Here is a 17,289-nt window from a genome sequence, read left to right on the forward strand (position 1 = left end):
TCTCCGACTAGAAAGACTGGGTGGTCGACCGCAGACGTGGACGCCTTGGCGACATCAAGCCCACTCAAGTCAGTGGCCTAGACGAAAGCTGTTGGAACAATCGCTTGGGCACAATGGCATTTCTTTACTTGCCGATACAACACATGGCTACTGTGAATCTCCGTGCAACGTTGACGGCCCATGCAGCGCAGAACGAGGATTCGAAGAAGTTCTCTGGCTAGAAAAACCGGGTGGTCGACCGCAGACGTGGACGCCTTGGCGACATCAAGCCCACTCAAGTCAGCGGCCTAGACTAGAGCTGTCTCAACAATCGCTTGGGCACAATGGCATTTCTTTACTTGCCGATACAACACATGGCTACCGTGAATCTCCGTGCAACGTTGACGGCCCATGCAGCGCAGAACGAGGATTCAAGCTCTCCGACTGGAAAAACTGGGTGGTCGACCGCAGACGTGGACGCCTTGGCGACATCAAGCCCACTCAAGTCAGCGGCCTAGACGAGAGCTGTCTGAACAATCGCTAGGGCACAATGGCATTTCTTTAATTGCTGATAGAACACATGGCTACCGTGAATCTCCGTGCAACGTTGACGGCCCATGCAGCGCAGAACGAGGATTCGAAGAAGCTCTCCGACTGGAAAAACTGGGTGGTCGACCGCAGACCTGGACGCCTTAGCGACATCAAGCCCACTCAAGTCAGCGGCCTAGACGAGAGCTGTTGAAATAATCGCTTGGGCACAATGGCATTTCTTTACTTGCCGATACAACACATGGCTACTGTGAATCTCCGTGCAACGTTGACGGCCCATGCAGCGCAGAACGATGATTCGAAGAAGTTCTCCGACTAGAAAAACTGGGTGGTCGACCGCAGACGTGACGCCTTGGCGACATCAAGCCCTCTCAAGTCAGCGGCCTAGACGAGAGCTGTCTGAACAATCGCTTGGGCACAATTGCATTTAATTCTTTACTTGCCGATACAACACATGGCTACTGTGAATCTCCGTGCAACGTTGACGGCCCATGCAGCCCAGAACGAGGATTCAAAGGAGTTCTGCGACTAGAAAAACTGGGTGGTCGACCGCAGACGTGGACGCCTTGGCGACATCAAGCCCTCTCAAGTCAGCGGCCTAGACGAGAGCTGTTGGAGCAATCGCTTGGGCACAATTGCATTTAATTCTTTACTCGCCGATACAACACATGGCTTCTGTGAATCTCCGTGCAACGTTGACGGCCCATGCAGCCCAGAACGAGGATTCAAGCTCTCCGACTGGAAAAACTGGGTGGTCGACCGCAGACGTGGACGCCTTGGCGACATCAAGCCCACTCAAGTCAGCGGCCTAGACGAGAGCTGTCTGAACAATCGCTTGGGCACAATGGCATTTCTTTAATTGCTGATAGAACACATGGCTACCGTGAATCTCCGTGCAACGTTGACGGCCCATGCAGCGCAGAACGAGAATTCGAAGAAGTTCCCGACTAGAAAAACTGGGTGGTCGACCGCAGACGTGGACGCCTTGGCGACATCAAGCCCACTCAAGTCAGCGGCCTAGACGAGAGCTGTTGGAGCAATCGCTTGGGCACAATTGCATTTAATTCTTTACTTGCCGATACAACACATGGCTACTGTGAACCTCCGTGCAACGTTGACGGCCCATGCAGCCCAGAACGAGGATTCAAAGAAGTTCTGCGACCAGAAAAACTGGGTGGTCGACCGCAGACGTGGACGCCTTGGCGACATCAAGCCCTCTCAAGTCAGCGGCCTAGACGAGAGCTGTTGGAACAATCGCTTGGGCACAATGGCATTTCTTTACTTGCCGATAAAACACATGGCTACTGTGAATCTCCGTGCAACGTTGACGGCCCATGCAGCGCAGAACGAGGATTCGAAGAAGTTCTAGCTCCGACTAGAAAAACTGGGTGGTCGACCGCAGACGTGGACGCCTTGGCGACATCAAGCCCACTCAAGTCAGCGGCCTAGACGAGAGCTGCTGGAACAGTCGCTTCGGCACAATGGCATTTAATTCTTTACTTGCCGATACAACACATGGCTACTGTGAATCTCCGTGCAACTTTGACGGCCCATGCAGCGCAGAACGAGGATTCGAAGAAGTTCTCCGACTAGAAAGACTGGGTGGTCGACCGCAGACGTGGACGCCTTGGCGACATCAAGCCCACTCAAGTCAGGGGCCTAGACGAGAGCTGTTGGAACAATCGCTTGGGCACAATGGCATTTCTTTACTTGCCGATACAACACCTGGCTACTGTGAATCTCCGTGCAACGTTGACGGCCCATGCAGCGCAGAACGAGGATTCGAAGAAGTTCTCCGACTAGAAAAACTGGGTGGTCGACCGCAAACGTGGACGCCTTGGCGACATCAAGCCCACTCAAGTTAACGGCCTAGACGAGAGCTGTTGGAACAATTACTTGGGCACAATGGCAAATGGTAAGGAAGATGTAGATTTGTGGAACAGACCTTCTCTAACACGCTTCAGGACCACCGAGAAGAAGCGAGTGAAGCACAGCTCTGAGTCAAGGCGCTTCCTTCCCTCCGTCGACGGCCTCGTCTTGCGTAAGCTGACTGGCCCGATGCTAGAAAAGATTGAGAATGCACTCAGACCGACGCCCGCGCACGAAGCCTTTGCCAAGGGGTTCAGACTGACCATCAATCGCTCGGACATGAACACTATATAGCGGAGTACTAGTGGCTCAATGACGAGGTAATCAACTTCTACATGAACCTGCTCGTCGAACGGACCAAGCAGAACAGTGACCTTCCCAAACTGTACGCCTTCAACACCTCTTTATTTACGAAAATGGCAGCCGAGGGACACTCGGCCGTGAGGCGGTGGACGAGGACAGTGGACCTGTTCTCCTGCGACATAGTCCTGGTGCCGCTCCACTTCACGATGCACTGGTGCCTCGCAACAATCGACTTCAGGAAGAAACACATCGCCTACTACGACAGCATGGACAGCAACCGTGAGAGGCACACTGCCCCCACAAGCTGCACCTTTACCTGGAGGCAGAGAGCCAGGACAAGCGGGGACACGGCCTGGACTGGGAACCCCCTGGTAGCTGCAGCTGATAAGCGACCTGCCGCAGCAGCACAACGGCAGCGACTGTGGCATGTTCACCTGTCCGTAAGCCGAGTGCGTTTCGCGCGACGCCAAGATCTCCTTCGGAGAGCAGCACATGCCATACTTCCGCAAGCGAGTGGTGTACGAGATCTTAAATGGGCAGCTTCTCCCTAGCTGTCTGAGCGGTGTTTTCTTTTAAAGCAATGTACATGCTTTACTAGTCAGCGACGACACTTTTTTTTTTTTTTTTTTATTCTCAAATAAAGCGTTGTATTTGGTTGCCGGGTGGCCTTGGTCAAGATACTGGTACCCCAGTGTCCGAGGGCGGCTATCGGTGTGGTGGGCCATTGCTCATGTTTGTAGGGATATTTTCCACCTTCTACGTGTTTGGCAGCTTGTCCCAACCTAGATGTCTGAAAGCCTGCTACACCCCCATGGCTGCTTTGCTTAATGCAGGTCCACCCATATGCGTTTGAGTGTAACTGTATCGCAAGGCCTGTCCGGCAGCCCTAAAATACTTCGTCTGCGTATAATCTACGTATCATTCTCCGTGTGTCTGAAATAATTTTTACAATGTTGTAGTAGTTTATTTTTCATGGATAGTGTGAAGACTTGATCTCGAAAATACCTCGAAACCTTTGGTATACAGTCAGATGCAAGTGAAGAGTGCTCCAAGTAAACACCACGATGTGCCAGCAGCCATGGCCCCGAATTGCTCCGTGAATTAACCAGGAAAGGCAATAGCCAAGACGAATTATATGAGTTGTAGGCTCGTGGAAGAGGCGGACATTTTCAAGGCCAAGAGCCCGCGAGGGGGAACACGATTTCTGGGCCTATTTGGATAAAGGTATGTCCTAACACGAAATGCGTGTTATGATCCGAATTCTATGAGAAAACCGTCATGGAGAACTGACTCGCGAAGAACCGTTACAGATTTTCTGTGTCTAGCCTGTATTGTCCTTGTCGGTTCAGGGTTCCCCTCAGAAATATTTGAGATGTGGACACGTGAAAAAAAAAAGGTATATTTTTACACCCTTTGTCCCACATACGACTCCCCAAAACTTCATTTCGACGTACAGCGCGCTGACGTCGAATAGACGGCCTCAACTTTTACGAGGTGCTTGAGAACGGTGAGATATACCTCATTAAACAGCTAAAGTACGCATCAAAGACTACAGAAATGAAACACTGAGGTTTTGCTGTAATACCAAGAAAACCCAGATTACTTTTCTCTGTAGTCCATAACGCGTACATTAGCTATTTCAATAAGTTGTACCACTCGGCTATCAAGCCGCCTGTGAAATTCGGGAACGACGGTTCGACGTCAGCGCGCTGTACGTCGAACTGAAGTTATGGGGTGTCGTATATGGGACAAGGGATGTAAGAATATGCCCCTTTTGTTCTGAGAGTGTATTGGGAGGAGGAGACTGGGCAACTGCTACAACTTTTGGTGTTTTCAGCACTTTCTCTATTGCAGAGCATGTGATTTTATCTGCAGGGATTATGGAGTTCTGTTGCGTAGTGCCACACAGGTGCGACAAACACAGCAATCTGGGTCGTCGAGAATTCCCAGAATTAACGTTGTCTTGTCCAGCAGCTGTAAAATATAGGGGTGGTTTGAACATAGTAGGAATGGGCAGTCAGCTAGACCGGTGGGTGGCAAAGCCACTACCGCCCACTATGGGGAGAACCCTGCCACCCACATACGTACGTGCGACGTCTGCCCTGGTAGCGGTATCTATGGCTCTGAGACGCAGCAGACACTAGCGCCTTCTATTAAGAATGCTTTGCTGCAAGGTGAAGTTCGCCGCGAGGGAGCAACACCGAGCGGAATGTTACCTTCCAGGGGTTGCACCTGTTTGAGCGCTGCGATTGGCTGCGGAAAGGCCCAAACGAGAGGGCTAATTGGCCTCCTCGTATGACACGTCATTCTTTGCGCATGCGTGTCACTCTAAAAAAAAGGGTGTCATGGGGTACACCCATAGGGGGTGTAAGTGCTTGTCACATATACTACACCCTTTGGGGGAATACATGTGCACCCCAAATATGGGAGTACGTGTACACCCGTTGGTGTGGTGCACATGTACACCTTTTTCTACAGAAATCTCACTCGAAAGGAACACAGGTGCACCCCATTCAATGGTGTACGGCTACACCTCTTTCTACACCCAATGAAATGAAAGGGAACACAGATGCACCCCATTCGATGGTGTACCATTGCACCGCTTCATACACCCGCCTCACTCAAAGGGAACACAGATGCACCCCGCTCAATAGTGTACCATTACTCCCCTTTCTACACCTACTGCTCTCAAAGGGAACACAGGAACACCCCGTTCAATAGTGTACTGTTACACCTCTTTCTACACTCACTGAATTCGAAGAGAACACAGATGCACCCGATTCAAAGGTGCATGGACACACCACTTTATGCACCCGTTTCATAACTTCATAAACCTATTTAAGACATCAAGGAAAACAGTAAAAAATGTATGCGCCCCGGTGATTGCAAAAAGGCAGGTAAACGGACACACGGTATTGTTTTCATATCTCATAGAAGTTTATTAGACAGCCTATTCCGTAAACTTGCAAGCAATATTCCGTGATATCTGAAGACGTACAAAGAAGCTGTTACACAACTGATATGATTACTAAGCAAACAAGAACCGGGGGTGAGTCTTAGGTAGTGTCCATTCTGCCAGCAGCCGGTAGAATTATTTCCACAAAATTCCACCGGCAGTCGCCATTAATTCATCGAACGACATTTTATCGACAGCTCAGATTAGCTTTTCTATATTAGCTTCTCTCCTTTTTTTTTTTCTTTTAATGAGCCGCCCCAGAATGTATCCGCGAAGTGACGTGTATGGGTGGGACAGGTGGGTTAGCATTTTTGTAATGAGCCGCCGCAGACTGTCGCCACGAAGCGGCGCGAACGGGTGGGCTGGGTCGGTGAGCACGCGCCTCAAAGATACACGTGCGACAAAATGTCCCTACAGCGTGCATTTTGCGTAACGAGTGACGATGAAACGTTAGTGTCGATGAAACGTGTCTACAAAACGTGTATCGACAAAAGCGTGTTTTCACAAAACGCCAGAAGAATAAGAAAGTCAGTATTCCACCTGCAGTTGTCACATGATTGTAGACAGCTAACGGCAGGCCACTGCCGATAGAATTTCGGGGAAATCATTCTCCCGGCTGCTAGAAAATAGACACTGCCTAATTCTAGAGGTAATCCTGAACAGAACGGTCAATTGTTGCAAAGGAGTAGGTTGCAGTGCACTTACGATGAAAATAACGGACTTGAATTATGTAATCCGATATATATGTCGACACGGGCACTGCAGAACCACACAAACACAAAAACGAAAAGAAAGGGGTCTGTGAAGATTCAACACGATGTGGCAGAAGCAGTAATTTGCCGAACCGAACACTAAACACATCACATGAATTCGTTGGGCTTTTTTGAAGAAATCCCCTGTTGCCGATATACGCGTAGGACTTTTCAAACACTGGAAATCTTGGTATACACTCGAATACGCTGTCGCGGTTGAAATCTACGGCAGCCCCACTGGTCGCAGCACAGCACACAAGCAACTAGGCCGGGAAGCAGACATTCCGAGGTTGAAAAAAGCTATACGTCATCCATGAAACCTTTACCACATGATCACGCTCCTGCCGTTATTCGCGCTCAGACAGAGGAGTCGAGGGTAAAAAAGCCTCCGGTTCATTGGTCCGGCAACTGCGCACCTTCTTCCATGCTTTCAGCTTAGGGAGAGAAAGAAAAAGAAATGAGTATGAAAATTGCAGCTCCTTCAAGGCCAAAAGGGGGCCCTCTCGCAAAGGCTTATCTTCAGGGGCAACCTAACAATGAAAGGATTTGTCGCTTATATCCTCTTGAAAGTTCGACCCAAAGTTAATAGTGCAGTGGATGCTATCCGTGGCCTTGGCCTTCAGGCAGGTGCCGTGCTCTGCCTTATCTCTAGCTTGGAGACTGTAGTCACGTGATCCTACCCGGAGACCCGATTGGCCTAAAACAAGCATAGCGTCCACTCTACTGTCAATACCGAGAGAACAGGATAGCTCCATACTTCCCAACCCAAAAAGTGACCCCCATGGGGGAATCCAAGCACAAGCTGATCGGGGTGCGTGGCTAGCGTGGCGGTGCATTGGTACACCTAGATGTTTTTAAGAGAGAGGGGCATGCTCATTGTCGGTGTACAAGCACACTGGCTGCGCAACGAAGGGTGCGTCTTTCAGGAAAAGGGTGCATGAGCGCATGATGCACCCGACTACACCCTTTTTTTCTGAGAGTTTGGGCAAGCGCCCGCCCGGGCGTCGAGAGCGTTCCCCGTTGACGCTCCCGCCGGTCATAACGGTCTTTCTTCGTAGAATTCGAACGTCCGAAGGAGGCGTCCCAGCGCAGGAACGTTCTTTATTGTTTTGTTAGGCTCAATCTCTTCTGACGAAGTCACCGAAAGCGTTGCATTGACTTCAGTCGAAAATTCAAGTCGTGTGCACCGTATGCAGCAGGCACGTAGCCAGGATTTTGTTTCGGAGGGGGGGGGGGGGGGGGGGGGGGGGGCGGCGGACCTCATGCCCCTCCCCCCCCTCCCCACCAGACTTGTACGTAATCCGTTACAAGTAACGAAATTACTTGTAATCCCTTACATTTATGAGTAATTTAGTAACGAAATAACTACATATCTCATAGAGTAATTTTAAAGTAATTCCGTTACATTTTTTACGTAACGGGTTTATTGTAATCCGTTACATTTTTTTACAGGACCCCCCCCCCCCCCCCACACACACACACACACACCCCTTCTAAAGAAAGTTTTTTTTTTTGGTCAAGTGGAGGCGCAGTGACACTGTCACGCGAATGGACCTGCGCAAAGGGAGGCTTGGCACTCTTCAGTTTCGCAAAGCCTTTATTTGCAACACCAAGCCCCTGAATTCATTTTTTTAGACCCTAAAAAGAATGTCAAGAAATCAAAATAAGCATTTGTACAAAAAAAAAAGGGATGCCCCCCCCCCCCCCCCCCCTCCTTTTTTTTTTAGTTATATCCACTTCTTTAGTTCCTTTGTATTTCTTTGCGATCGAAGACGGGGAGAGGAGGATGCCAAGTGATTGTGTGCCTCTTCGAGAAGCTCGAGGAGGTAAGTGCACAGACAATAACAAACAATGTCCTTCTCGGTTATACTGACTAGGACCATTTTTATGACACAACGCGAGACAACACTCCGTCTAACCTAAAATCCGCTAAAAGAGATGTGATACTGGGGAATTGTAGTAGACCGTTTCTCTCCTCCGCTACGGTATCCCTGAAGAAAACGCCACAGCTGCGCATGCGCGCCGCCAGCCTTGTCTGTGTAGTTCGAGGTCTTGTGGCGGATTACGGAGCGTTTTCCGGGTGCTTAGCGGGCTGCGGAGACGGTCCACTACAATTCCCCAATATGTGAAGGTGTTATTGTCACAAGCATCCTTGTTCGTTGCTGCACACTTATCATCTTCTCTTCGAAAACAGGATTTGTTTTTTTTTTCTGTTTCTTTTAAAGTAGTTTAAAAGCTACTTACTTTTTTGTAGTCCAACTTCTAAAGTTGGCCCACTTTATTTGTTAATTCCAGCCAGGTTATTTGCATCTCAATCACACTTTTTGTGAGTCAGCGTTCTTCTTTTTCCTGTTTTTACCCCAGCAGGACGCATCTTATCTGAAGCAGATATTTTCCCAAATTAAACATATAGCTGTCTAACGTAGACTTGATATTCTGGGCTTGAGAAGAGAGGGAAACTCGTGAGCGCGGGTCACAGTACTCTGCCCTTCGTTGCCCGTGGCATCAGCGGACGTCTATCTGGAGAACACCGGAGTAAACTGCACTCAGTTCGTGCTCCGTGCGTTTTTGAACGGCATCAAAAAAGGTACGCACGGCAAATTTAACGTGCGTTTACATTTCCTTGTTTTAACCGACGTTCTAATTAATTGTTGTTATGAGTGTCCTTTTATTTATTGCTTATATTTATAAACTGGAAACTCTTTTTATTCACCAACGTCTCAACCGAGGCTCGACATGTTCAGAACCAAAGGAAGAAGAATATAGAGCCAAACCTTATTTATTATTCAATTATCACCTTACTGTTACAACTATGTTTTGCTATTGTCTGGCAATAAAGGCCGGTATAGTAAGATGGACATGAATAAATTCTTATCCTAGTGTTGGCTAGGTGTGTGATGACTTCTACTGCTTCGCGATTTCGACAATGGAGAATTTTAGTAGATCGGTCCGATGACCCCGAGAATAATACCCGATACTCCGCCGCCGCCTTTTCGCATTCATCATATTGTTATCGGTGGTATCGGAGGTATCGGAGCGATCTACTTAAACTCTCGAATATCAGGCGCTGGCTATAACGACGAAGCTTTGCTCTATCTTCGAGGTAAATAGTACTTCCATTGCTTCGCTGCTGACGCCCGATGCAGAGCATAAAGGCCCGTACACACTCTTGCAACCGAGTTGGACCGAGAGCTACCAGACCGGTTTTCAAGTCTCTTACGACTTCTTATAGACCAGCTCCGCTGCATCGCATCCGGTCCTAAGAAGTCGCAAAAGGCTTAGAAACCGGTCTGGTCTTTCTCGGTCGAAGTCGGTCGCAAGAGTGTGAACGGGCCTTAAAACAATCGTGAGGGGCACTACCATCCAGTGCCTCAGTTCAAAGGCTGTTCAGCGTAGCAGCTTACATACTGAGTAGGAAATAACGCAAAATGTCTGACGAGACTTTCGAGAGTTAGCTGTTGCTCAAAATACTCATGGTCATTAAATGGAACAGGTTGCAACAATAAGAACTTGAATAACCGGCTCCCCTTTGTTTCTTAACTGAAGACAATATTGTTGAAAGTAACGCCACAAAAGTAACGGATTACTTCTTGGGGTAACGGTCAGTAACTTTTATGGTAGAGTAATTTAATTGTAATAAATTACAATTGAGCCTTGAGTAATTGTAAATGTAATTCCTTACTATTTTTCAGTAACGTGTACAAGTCTGCTCCCCACCCTCCACCCCCTGGCTACGTGCCTGGTATGCAGGTCGGGAAATGCTCTGCCCGGGCGACAGTTGGCGTCAGTTATGACCACCCGGGAAGGCGACCCCCGTCTTCCCCAGACAAAGGGGTGGCGGACATGGGCGGCGGAGAAAAGCTCACCGGAGAAACGCTCACCGGAGAAAAGCTCACCGGAGATAAGTTCACCGGAGAAAAGCTCACCGATAAACCGGCAGATGCGGAGAAAAGCTCGCCGATATTTTTTTAACTTAGCTTGATTCTGCGTAAAACGTGGCAATTTAACACAATTCGCATTCGTCACTTCATTAAAAATATGTCCTCGTTTTTGTAATATTCTTGAGGTTCATTGGGCACAGGGTTGGGCAGAAATACTCAACAATGTATTTGGAAATACAAATACTGGGATATATTAAAATTGTAGCTAAAATACTGATACTAAGATACATCTGTAAAAATGTATCGCGATACGTATCGGAAATACATTTTAAAAAGAGGCAAAAAGTATTTGGAAATACAAATACAGGAATTCATTTTAGAGAGGGCAGAAATACAAATACAAAATTACTGATAGTGCAATACATTTTCCAAATTTTTTGAGACGCCAACTGAGATGAAGCTTGAAGTTTGAAGTGGATGTTTTCGATCCCGAAATTACTTTCCTGTACGCTTGGCACTCTGCCTTGAAGGTAGTGGTTTCGGACGACAAGGAGTCTTCAATGGGCCCAAAAAAACGTTCCATCGAGGGCTGACCGCGGTCCCTTCCATGACAACTTGTCTGTCTGACGAGGGAATCCTGTCAACATTGATCACATGATGTCACGGTGGAATGAACTAGTTAGTATTCTTTATCTGTAGGTGTGGCCTTGAACATGAAACTTTACCACGCTGCTGTATGAAAGGACAATACGTACTTTCGTTGTAGGGTACCTCGCTGAAGACCGTGCATGCAGTGTCATTTGGAATTTTTGAGAATAGTGGACCAAAAACTTATCGAAGTGGCTTGATGCGAATCAGCTGCTTCTAAATGTTAACAAAACAAAATATATTGTTTTTTCCTCAATTAACAGACCAGTTAACCTTACTACCGAAATAGTATTCCAGTCACGGTCACTAGAAAGGGTTACCGAATACAAATTCTTAGGCATACATTTTCATGAAAACCTTCGCTGGACATGTCATGTGAATTTTGTGAAGCGTGACATCGCACAGTCTATTGGCATGCTGAATAGATTTCGTGCCTTATTACCAATGTGGCTAAAACGTCAGCTCTATTTCACTACTGTTCATTCTCGACTGCACTATTGTTTACTTGTCTGGGGGGTTACATCTAAATGTAATATGACTAGTTTGTACTTAATGCAGAAAAAAAGTATACGATTTATTGAAAACCTATCAAGCCGCGATCATACATTCCAATACTTTGAAAAACATCGTATCCTGAATATTGAGGCACTGTATAATCAACGATTGTCTGAGGTTATATTCTCCCAAGTTAAAACTGACCGTGAATTATTCCTTTCTACATATACGAATACTGATACACACTACAATTTTAGAAATACAAACTTCATAAAAATCAGAACCAGAACAAATTACGGTACGCAATTACTATCTTGGCAGATTCCCAATCTTCTCAACCTCCACCCTGGCTTGATCGATATAATTGATCATAATTCAAACCTCTTGACTTTCAGAAAAAAATCAAAAACATATTTTTTACTTTCCGCATAATACTGTTGTCTTCTAAATTATGTGTACAGATGTAATTGTAGTAATGTAGTTCATATATTTTTGTGGCATGTTGCGAATTATTTATTTTTCATTGCAAGAGCGTATGTAGTGTAGTGATCTAGTTACTGTGTATTTTTTGTTTTTGTTTATGGTTAACTATAGCACTCTACCACTAGTCTGCCTGCTGCATCTGCTGCATCTGCTGCAAGTGTAGTCTGGTGCTAGGGGCCTGGTCAGGTGACTTACTGTCACCTTTTGCCTCAGCACCATGACAATCCTGTATTGTCAAAAGTTCCAATAAACAAACAAACAAACAAACCTAAGCATCTTGGAATACATGCCTTATCTTCTGTTACGAATGAAAAAACGATACGGTAGCATCCCTGTTCTGAAGGTCCTTACTACCGACGCTCCACCACCGACGCACGGATTGCAGTTTTCAAGTTTTGCCTAGCATTATCCAAACAAAGACCTCGTGGATTGCGCGTTGATCTTGCCGGCACAGGTGCGAGCTGTCCGAGAATCAGCGGTCTCGAGACGAGTCGCGGGTGTACGAAGTCTGGGTCGGCACAGTGAGGCCACTTCTGGCCTCCTTCTGGGCTTCGGATCACCACAGCAGCGGGTCACGTTCACGTCGGCTGATGACGTACCCTTGAGCCGTGCAATGGTACGGGCGCAGCCGCAGATGAATTCGAATATGTGTTAAACTTCACAGCGCGAGTCTTTCTACTATTTCAGGTCAACCACCGCCAGGCTGGTGCTGCACGGAATGTGACTCAGCTTTGCCGGCTGGGTGTACTCTGTACGCTAAGGCGACAGCGTCGGTTAGCAGCGGGCATTGGGTGGCAGCAAACAATGACTCAAGAAATCCCTACCTAAGAACCTCCGGCAGAAGATGCTCTTACTCGACTCCTGGCACGCCACCTGGTTCGGGTCCCCGACTACGCAACACTTCTCAGAAGAGAGAAGAGGACGCATAGAAAAATAGTTTCTAGAATCAAAAGGAACCTTGGTCAGCATACTAACAATGCCCCAGCATCTCCTTGGCTCTGGTGCCCTCAGAAGTAGAAAAAAAAATGGATTCGGACTTGTTTCTTCTTTTTTTTTTGGGGGGGGGGGGGGGGGGGGTGGGGGCTGGGAGGGAGTATTTCTCAAGAAATGTAACGAAATATATTTCATCCTGATTGTATCGCGATACAACGAAACATTCCAAATGTATTTCGATACAGGAATACAGATACTGGTGAAAAAAATGTATCGCGATACAGAAATACAGATACGAAATGTATTTCTGAAATACTGTCGCGATACATTTGTATCGCGATACTGCCCAACCCTGATTGGGCATATTTACTAATTTTTCAGAAATTAGTAATCACCCATTCTGTAAATTAATAAAGCCGCAAGTATAAAATCAGAACATCGTACACCGGTAAAAAAAAGGCAACAATTTATTGACAGCTGAGGGTGCGCCGTCGGTAGCTCTGTCAGATAAAGAGGTTTGTTTTTTGCGAGCTAATATGAATAGCGGTGTGTGAATCGCTTGAGGTCCAAATATTGCGTAGTGCCTAATAGATAAGTAGATGTTTGTTAATGTAATCAGTGTCGGCTACGCTGTTTTCTTTCTGTTAATTTCACTAACGAAACTTTAGTTGCGAGAACAGCTTCGCCGTGTCGTGTTTGTTGTCTTCACTCCGTCGTCGTCATTTGAGCGGTTTTTATCATGTATAACGTTTACCAACTCGCCCAATTTGCTACCTACCTTACAAATAACTGGTTCTTATATAGCTCACGAATAACAACGGAGACAGTGTGCGCCTCTGAAGGTCATGGCTGGCGCACCGTAGAAGGACACTATCACACAAAGGGAACTTGTGGAAACACCAGCACGAACGGCTAGAAAACGTGCATGTCCGTGGAAGATATCCTATTGACTGTTTTATCCTGTTTTCAAATGTTAACAAAAGCTTCAAAGAGAATTTCAGGCACTGCGGTGTAGCGCGTGCACTTTTAAATTTTCGGCATTTACACCTTTGATTTTTAGGTTTTAGGCAGTCATCATTACGTGTTTTTTTTTTAACTTTTTCCTGTTCTTCAAGTTCATAAAGATTTTAGTTAGGCTTTCGTTGCCTAGAGAGTAAGCCACAAAAAACACTGGCCCGCAATTATTAATTTGGGAGCAATATACCCATTAAGCTTAACAAATATTACAAACGAGGACATTTTATTTTTTACAAAGCTGACGAATTTTATGATAATAAATTGATATATGTTACGCACGAACCAACAGACTCCATATAAAAAGAAGAAAAAAATATCGGTGAGCTTTTCTGCGCATACGCTCAATGGCCGGTGAGCTTTTCTCCGCATCCGCCGGTTTTGCGGTGAGCTTTTCTCCGGTGAGCTTATCTCCGGTGAGCTTTTCTCCGGTGAGCTTTTCTCCGGTGAGCTTTTCTCCGGGATTCGGCGGACAGGTTTGCACGTTTGAAGGCGTCGAGCGTTCGATAAAATTAGTGTGTGGTGCGAACGCAGACACGGTTTAAATAATCGAAGTTCATAAAGAGCAAGAATTAGAATGGCTGTCGCTTGCACTGGCGCATATTTATAAGATTGACACGCTAACCAGTGGCATAGCCAGGGGCTTTTCCCGGTGTATGTGTGCGTGAGGGTGGAAAAGGGGGGAGAGCGGCGGCCGGGCGACAAGACGCCTTGTGAATCGGGGGTCGCCTACGTTTAGAGCGGAAATTGGCAGGAGGTTGTCTCTTTTTGGGGCCGTTGGTGTGTCGCGTCCGACGTTAGATTGACGATTTGATAAAATAGTTGAAAATCTCATAATATTGTTTTTTTTGTTTTTTTTTTTCGCAGAGCAGGAGCCGATCAGGCATTCATTGGCGGTGCTGGTCAACCGGCGTCAATAATTCCCATCGTCGTTGATGTGTGTAAAAGTCATTTTTAAACACTAATTTTGAATATCAAGGTTCTTTTTTTTTTTAATACTTTAACAAGGTTCAATAAATTTAATGGTGAAACAAGGGTACCTCGAAATACCGAATATAAATGTCTGAGTTCATTATTCGTCTGCCTCACAGACATTAATTGTAGTATATTACGGAATAAGGTCATTAAGTTATTGCCGGCAGGGAGACTAGCAATTATATAGCTGTCTTGGCATTTTCTTTGCGTGCATTCAGACATTTCTAAAAGTCTGATCATTCAGTAGGCGAAGTTAGATTGCTCATGTTTGCATTTTTTGAAGTTGATTGAATATATTCCATCCTGCGTCAACGTTTTAGGGTGATTTCGTCGAGGGTCCTGGATGCCTACTAAGGACCACCACCACATGCTGTTGCTGGTACTGTACCTTGGACTCTTCTCGTGGCAGTTCATAACACTGTTTACTGCAGGTAATCGTAGTCCGATATTTTATTTTGATTTCCTTGTTCGCATTTGGGCACTTGAAATGAGGTTCTTGGTTTTTATGTTTACTTTGTGTGTGGTGTCCGTTCATTTCCGAAAGAAAATTTATGGTATACCGCAGTGGCGTAGCCAGGATTTTATTTCGGGAGGGGTCCAATGGCATGAATCCCCCCCCCCCCCCCCCCTTCCCAATGACGAAGCTCGGCTTGGTGAGCTCGACGCTACGAACGCTCACGTAAAGATTAGGGAGGCGCTGTCAGATACAAGGGTAACGCTGCACTGTCCTTTTTGAAAACGAAGCAGGTTCCATTTACAGGAATACGAACGTGGTGGCTGACTGTTCTATTGTCGTCGTAGTTCCGGCCCACCAACTTTAAAGACCAACGACCAGTTCGCGCTTTCCAATTTTCCCCCGCTTCCTTTTCTCCCCCTTATACCTTGTCTACCGTTGCCTATTTCCTCCTCCCCCAGGGTGAGGGGGATCTTCTGCCTTGCAGAATCTCGTGTCTGGTCGTTGGCCTTTAAAAGTTTCCTCACAGCACACAGCTCCCCCCGCTTTTCGAGGTAGCACTGCATTACCAACGCGTGAAGGGCAGACAAAACACAAGGATAGATATAGACCGGTGTCTGCTATGGTTCCATGGGCGCCGCAATGTTTGTTTATGCTGACGCAGTGACACAGTAAAGGGGGGGAGGGGGGGGCTACGCTTTGTTTTTTGTTTTTTTTAGCAACCTTTGCACATAACGTGGTGCAGGAACGTCGGAAAGGCATGGTCACGAAGCTCTAAGAACAATGCCAATGCCAATAATGCTGTAAAGAGCCAAAACCTTGTTTTATGCGCAGCCCCTCTCTTCACAAGAGCCTGCGCTTGAAATTATTATTTCACATTTTTATCGCTAGGGGCTCGGATTTCGGAAACTGGTCTATAGCTAGGCAACCTGCAATGCTGTTTGGTTGGCCGCTATCTAGCTACTGAAGCAAGAAACATTCGGTATGCCCGGGAGTGGCAGCTGCATTGTTCAAACGTGAGCTATTACTCTGGTGGCGCCGCTATAGCCTAGTGTCTCAAGCAAGAAATATTGGACAGGCCAGGAATCCGTGATTGCATAACATGCAAGTACGGTGGAAGCTGCGGCCTGGCGGGCCAATCGGGACGTGACTATCTATCACCGGAGTTTTACTGCGAAGAAGTGTCAGGCTTTTCGCTGCGTCATGCTCCAATATCTGTGCGTTGCGCTCGTATACGTAGCGGATATCGAAGCCGTCGGCACGCAATGTGAGGCTTATCGTTCATTTGCCAAGTTACACCGAGGCCAGGGTATATCTTTGGGCTCACACTCTACTGGTGCCGCCTGGCTGTTACCGGCAGGCTATACTGTCACAAAAAAATTGGGCAGCAAAAAAAAAAAAAAAAAAGAATCTCGACGTTGAAAAATTAGAGCAGCCGTCCTCGCACAGACACTAGGGGCCCATACATAGGGCGAGGGTAATTCTGAACAATTTCAAAACCAAAATCGATTATATATTAAATGTTTAACAAATTCGTGCTACAGAACAAGATGCCGAAGGAAAGAGTCATATTTTTTCTAGGCCGCTTTATCTTGACGTGTGGTCCAAAGGCAGCAGCGGCATATCCTCGGGGCGATTGGAAGTCTCAATCCGAACTCGTCGTTCCGTCACTCGGAGAAGTGACGTCACACGCCAAACACAAACACGCAAACCACACGCCGAACGTGGAAACGAACTTGAATACCCTTGCGCCTATGCGTAGTGAGAATATGAAGGCCCTTCGGAGTTTCTGATGTTCCGTGCAACGAAAAGATTAATCTAAGAACGAATTGCATCGGATGCCACCTCGACATGCAAAGCAGAAAGCAAGACGGACTTCATTGAATCCGTGAGCGACCATCGAGACGGGCGTCTTGATGGAGGGAAATTTCACGAAGTGAGAGAAACTTCGCCAAAAAATAGGGAAATTTTAGGCGTCCAATGAAAGAGGGAGAAACT

At 46.8% G+C, this 17,289-nt stretch overlaps 1 pseudogene; it reads left to right on the forward strand.

Annotated features, from left to right (window-relative positions):
• Positions 1–2,433: 2,433 nt before the first annotated feature.
• On the forward strand, positions 2,434–3,276 carry LOC120838962 (annotated as a pseudogene).
• The last annotated feature ends 14,013 nt before the right edge of the window (positions 3,277–17,289 follow it).

Source organism: Ixodes scapularis, unplaced genomic scaffold (assembly GCF_016920785.2).
Source record: "Ixodes scapularis isolate PalLabHiFi unplaced genomic scaffold, ASM1692078v2 PGA_scaffold9__187_contigs__length_104089568, whole genome shotgun sequence".
In the NCBI taxonomy this organism is placed as follows: domain Eukaryota; kingdom Metazoa; phylum Arthropoda; class Arachnida; order Ixodida; family Ixodidae; genus Ixodes; species Ixodes scapularis.